The sequence below is a fragment of the Amblyomma americanum genome, chromosome 8 (assembly GCF_052857255.1).
Source record: "Amblyomma americanum isolate KBUSLIRL-KWMA chromosome 8, ASM5285725v1, whole genome shotgun sequence".
Classification (NCBI taxonomy): Eukaryota; Metazoa; Arthropoda; class Arachnida; order Ixodida; family Ixodidae; genus Amblyomma; species Amblyomma americanum.
Window position 1 is genome coordinate 82,531,093 of NC_135504.1, and position 5,895 is coordinate 82,536,987.

At 46.8% G+C, this 5,895-nt stretch overlaps 1 long non-coding RNA gene across 1 annotated transcript; it reads right to left on the reverse strand.

Moving 5' to 3' along the window:
- Window positions 1-1,864: 1,864 nt before the first annotated feature.
- On the reverse strand, window positions 1,865-4,083 carry LOC144101280 (uncharacterized). The gene is made up of 3 exons (XR_013307977.1): window positions 3,998-4,083; window positions 2,559-2,662; window positions 1,865-1,979 (listed from the first exon to the last, which is right to left on the reverse strand). It is a non-coding gene; the product is annotated as an uncharacterized LOC144101280 (long non-coding RNA).
- Between the last annotated feature and the right edge of the window lie 1,812 nt (window positions 4,084-5,895).

The following is a 5,895-nucleotide window of genomic DNA, read 5'->3' on the forward strand; positions in this document are numbered from 1 at the left end:
TACCAAATTGCGCTCTTCGACTTTCTTAGAAAGTTCGTTTTACTGCGTCCATTTTCCTGCCTGGTAATGCGCCGACTCCTACCCGCTTATCACCCTTTACACGCTCTATTATAGTTATTTTGCACCTACTCATATTTGAGACACCACCGATAAGTACTTGGGCACTCACTTCCTCCATCCTAACTTCCGGTTAATTATGCCGCCTCTTATCTGTGGCTGCGACCTCATTCCTGGAAGTTATCTTGTTCCCCTTCTTTCCATCTCCAACAGACTTCCCAGCTGCCACGTGTGCGTAGCTGTTCCTGTCTGAACCAGCCTGACCTAACTCCTTATCGCTGTCCATGCCAGCGCAAGCCCCATCCACGTGGCTGGCGCTGGAATGTCCGCCAATGTCACTTCGCTTGACGGTGTCAGCCATTTTTGCGTTCAGCAACTCACTAAGCTGCTCTTGGAGTTTGCGCTCATCTGCCCTCTCTACCTGCAGCTCTTTTTCTAGGGCATCCATACGTAGCGCTAGGCTGGTGTTTGCTTCGTCATAAAATTTGCGCCTTCGGCTTCCTCTACAAATTCGAACCACGTTTCTTTCAGATTCACCAACGTCTCACACTCCTTGCATTTAACCTTCAGTTGCTTGACCATCTTAGCAGCACTCTATTATTCCTACCACAAAATGCTAGAGAAGAAAAAAAACCCACTTGCAACCACGTGCTCAAATAAAACTCTGCCTACCGCTACATCCAATGACCTATAAAGGAATACTAACTACCTTCTTCTACTAACTAAAAAAATACTAACTACCTGGCTCACAAGTGAGCCCTGCAGATCTATAGCTGTCAGCCGGAAAAGGCCGGGCCGTTAGGTCACTGACCTGCTCTTTCGCGAGCACTTCACCTAACAAGCCCAGATATAAAACTAGCCTAAATCTTAGCTCTCAAAATAGTAAAGGAAATAACTCATCGATTTGTTGTAGTCACGCGCTCTCGCAGTCGTCCGTCCGTCAGGTCCCGGTCACCACGCGTAATCTGAAGAGCACCGAGACAGCTCTACACATAACCGCGTGTCGTCCTGCAGCTCAACAGGCTCAAGACAAGCCGCCATATACATATACATATACAGACAATAGTTATTCAGGCGGCTGTCGTTCTCTCGCCCAATGAACTGATCCGCAGCGACACGGTGGGCAGGTGGCAATCGCGTTTATTTAGTGACATGAGCCACCTCTTTATGAACCTGGACGGGCGGACAGATGATGGCTTTAATAGTGAACGGTAGCTCGAATGCTGCGGCATTAAAATATATTAACAGTTATAGTTGATTCTGGAGTGATAGAGTGGTTACCGTTCTGTCAGCGCTTTATTTTTCGACTTCCAATGCGCTATGCCCAACTAAGTGCCTGTACACCTTGCGATTTCTTCTACAGCAGGCTATAACAACGTGCTCACTACGTTAAGTTTAAAATACCTACTATTCATATATGTACATTTCATATGAACCTGAGTTATTCTACGCACATTCGCATTATTTGGTTTTAACTTGAAAGGCGCCCGGGAAAGAGAGCCTATAAGACACCCTGGAACACTCGATTTTAATGTCAAGCTTATTCAACGCATGCATAGTGCTCAAGAACTCCCCTGGTAGTTGCAACGCTACCCTTGAATAAGTAAAAAAAAATGTCTGAATCTGCCAGCAGCCCATAGACCAGTTAAGATATATCACCACCATATTTGACACTTATTCTGGGTCAAAAGCCCCCTGTGTGCATACAATGTTATGCTTCCTCCGAATCTCAAGATCTCACGTCAGGTAGAGGCAAGGTAACTTCTCATCTGACAGTATTGCATTGCGGCTAGTAAAAAGCTCTGCAGGGCAGAAAGCTACTGGCTCGATAACTTACCGGCTCTCTGGCAGCCGCGAGGATCAGAACAGGGCTTGAAGCTCAGAACATACAAGCCGACCGGCGTAGAACAGGTCCTGACGTCCTGAAGCAAAGTGAAGTAGTTCAGGGTTAGTTTTTTTATGGTGTTCAGGATATCAGCTTCAACTAGTGGACACAGACAGCGCATGCAGAAAGCAGGAAGGCACACTTATAAAGGCTGAACTAAGGGCTTAACTAAGCAGAAATTCATTGATGAGTCGACAGAAACAGCGGAGGCTAATGGGCATGAAGAGAAGGAGCCACACTCATCGAGCGAAGGCAGAGGCAAAGGCTGCCTACAAGGAAGAAAACTAAATATTAAAACCTAAAAGATACGCTGCGACCACCATAGCACATTTAGAGACACCGCGATGAAGATTGTCATGATATTTCCTCTTCAATTGGGCATCCATCCATTATTTCGTCATTCAAAATTTCTTGACAAGGATATTACCCTGCGCTGGATGCTGCTCGCTATATGCCTCCTATGTCAAATATTTCCGGCTGCCCTCTCCCAAACAGAAGCAATGATGTATGCACAAGCGCATTTTATGCTTGGAGTCGGTCGTCTCGATTACTCGCCACCTCGCCTCGATCACTGCGCCAGAATCGCGACCATTGATGCCAGAGAGGTGGAATTTACTCCGAGGCTCTTTCTTGGCAGGCCCCGATGCTTGACATGTTGCTCGTGCTGTGCTCCATGGAAGTTGAAGGAGCATCGTTGCACCGATGGCGTAGCAGCGGTGACTGCAAGTTAATGTAGTCTCTAATTAATTAATAGCTCTATGCTCGTGACGCGCTGCAATTTTTGTCATCAAAGCTGAGGGGAAAGGCGGTTCAACAAAAGGGACACTGAAAAATAGAAATGCAATTTGAATTGTAAATTGTGGAAATTAACTTGCTGAAGACTATGAAGCACACCGTAGTTAAGAGCTACGGTATCGTATTAGTCTTTTGGGAGTAAAGACCCAAAAGGACTCAGACTATGAGGGACGCCGTAGTGGAGGGCTCCGGAAATTTCAACCACCTGGGGTTCTTTAACGTGCACCGAGACCGATCAATATACGGGCCTCTAGCGTTCCTCCTTCATCACAGTGCGACCGCCTCGGCAAGGACTGAACCCGCGTCCTTAAGGTCAACAGCCGAGCTCCATAACAATCAGCCACCGCGCAGGCTTGATTAGTTACAGCGAAATGCAGAGTCGAGCAGTGGTTAAGCAATGCGACACTGCCACGGCACATAGCTGTTACAAACACAGCCACCAGCGGAGCTTATCAGAAACATCCCGTGCATCCCAAGCTCCCGTAAGGCATTAGCTGTCGGTCTCTCGCCCAATGAATTGATCCGCAGCGACACGGTGGGCAGGTGGCAATTGCATTTATTTAGTGACGTGAGCCGCCTTTCCCCTCAACTTTGATGACAAAAAACGCAGCGCGTCACGATGATGGCTTTAATAGTGAACGGTAGCTCGAATGCTGTGGCGTTAAAATATCTAAACAGTTATAGTTTATTCTGGAGTCATAGAGTGGTTACCGTTATGTGAGCGCTTTTTTTTACTTTTAATGCGCTATGCACAACGAAGTGCTTGTTCGCCTTCCAATTTCTTCTACATCAGGCTATTATGTGCTCGCTACGTTCAGTTTAATATACTTGCTATCCCTATATGTCTATTACCTATGAACCTTAGTTATTCATCTTACATTCAGTTATTTGGTTTTCATTTGGAAGGTGCCTGTGAAAGGTAGCCTCTAAGACACCATGGAACCCTCTCGATTTTAGTGTCAAGCTTATTCAACACATGCAATGTGCTCAAGAACTTCCCTCGTAGTTGCAACGCCACCCATGAATAAGTAAAAAAAATGTTTGAATCTACCAGCAGCCCATAGACCTATTAAGATATATCACCACCATGTTTGATACTCCTTTTGGGGCAAAAGCCCCCTGTGTGCATACGATGTTATGCTTCCTCCGAATCTCAAGATCTCACGTCAGGTAGAGGCAAGGTAACTTCTCATCTGACACTATTGCATTGGGCTAGTGAAACGCTCTGCCCGGCAGAAAGCTATTGGCTCGATAACTTACCGGCTCTCTGGCAGCCGCGAGGATCAGAACAGGACTTGAAGCTCAGAACACACAAGGTGACGGCTGAACCACAGGTCCGATGTGCTGAAGCAAAGTGGAGTAGTTCACGATTAGTTTGTGGTGTTCAGGATACCAGCTTCAACTAGTGGACACGGACAGCGCAGAAAGCAGCAAGGAACACATATAAAGTGCAAAGATTAATGGCTGAACTGAGCGGAAACTCATTGCAGAGTCGACAGAAACAGTGGAGGCTAATGTGCATGACGAGAAGGAGCCACACTCATCGAGCGAAGGCAGAGGCAAAGGGTGCCTACAAGGAAGAAAACTACAGATTAATGCCTAAATAAAATATACGTTGAGACTACCGTAAAATTTTTACAGACACCGCGACGAAGATCGCCTTGATATTTCCTCTTCACTTCGGCATCCATCCAAAATTTCTTGTCAAAGACATTAGCCTGTGCTGAATGACGCCCGCTATATGTCGCCCATGTCGAACTGCGGAGGACTATTTGGGATCGGCAATGCCAGGTGGTAAGGAAGTTAGAACTACCTGAAAATTCTTTGGTCATCTTTTTTTTTTTGCTAGCAGTAGTTTGTAACTCGATCGGTGTTGGCGGAAAGTAACTGATGAAAAGAATGTGGACCGAAAGTTTCTCTCGCGGCGACACTGACAAGTTTTTATGCTTCCGATGTTTACCCACTAAAGTGGCTGTGTCATGACGTGGTGACATAGCTGTGTTAGGGTCACGTCCCTGGCATGAAAACATTTCCAGACTCAGTTCATAGCACTACAATTGAGAACATTAAAACGTCCTTACTGATTATAGAGAAGAAATTGTGTCGGTACTTTCCCACAGACAGTTACCTCAGCTATGCTTACTGTGTAGGCAGCCATTCTTGTATGCCAATTTCTAGCCAGCCACTAATATATGCACTTAATTCACTGCCAACCCATTTGGAGACAACAATGGTATCAAAACTCGTAATCGTAATCAGTACCATCATGAAGACGATTGAACTTTCACAGTGAATTCATGTAGGTTTCATAATCAGAGCGCCCCAGAAAAGCAAAAAAGAAGCTGTAAGGCACACTTAAGCTCGGCCTTAAAGGTATGATGCGATGACGTTTATGGAACTCATACATTCAGAACTGGTCAGGTTTCTCTTTATATTAATAGATGGCTGGATGTGCTCTCACCACTTCTGGCGCAGTGGTGCAGCGGTTAAACGACGCATCACCGGCCCGGCAAGCGGCTGTTTAAAACAGCCACCGATAGGGCTTGTGACAATGAAACCTCTCGCGACCATTCATTAACCTAAATGTCTCCTACAAAGGTGGGCAGTTTGTTTACAATAAGGTGGGCAGGCCGCCACCTGCCACGGAGCGCAGGTTGTGGTGACATGACAATGTCTAATGACCTAGGTGGCCGCCACCTGCCATGGAGCGCAGTTTGTGGTGACATGACAAGGTCTAAGGACCTAGGTGGCAGGCGGACCATATGCTTCTGTGCGGATTATTAGCTTACATTGCTGCCGCCGCCGCGCATTCTGCTGAACGGGACACAACTCTGTCACGTTAAAATTTTTCTGAAGTGCTCCCAATGCTTCCTACGCAATGGGCACTGAAACTCCCTTGGATGTCCCCTGAACCTCCACAGGTCGTCTAAACAAGTTTCAGTGATCATAGGGTAAAACTGCGCCTGTAATCGTTTCGGCTTTGTTTTTTTGCGCAAGCATTCCATTCGGCCAGCAAACTGTACTGGGGCACACCAGTGCGGCAACTGCGACAGGCAACAAGGTGGCGCTGCCTGAAGGTTAGCGCAAAATTGATCCGCTAACAACCGAGTCCTCCTCACCTCCGGGCCATTGATGTCCCCCTCGGAACACTGACGCCG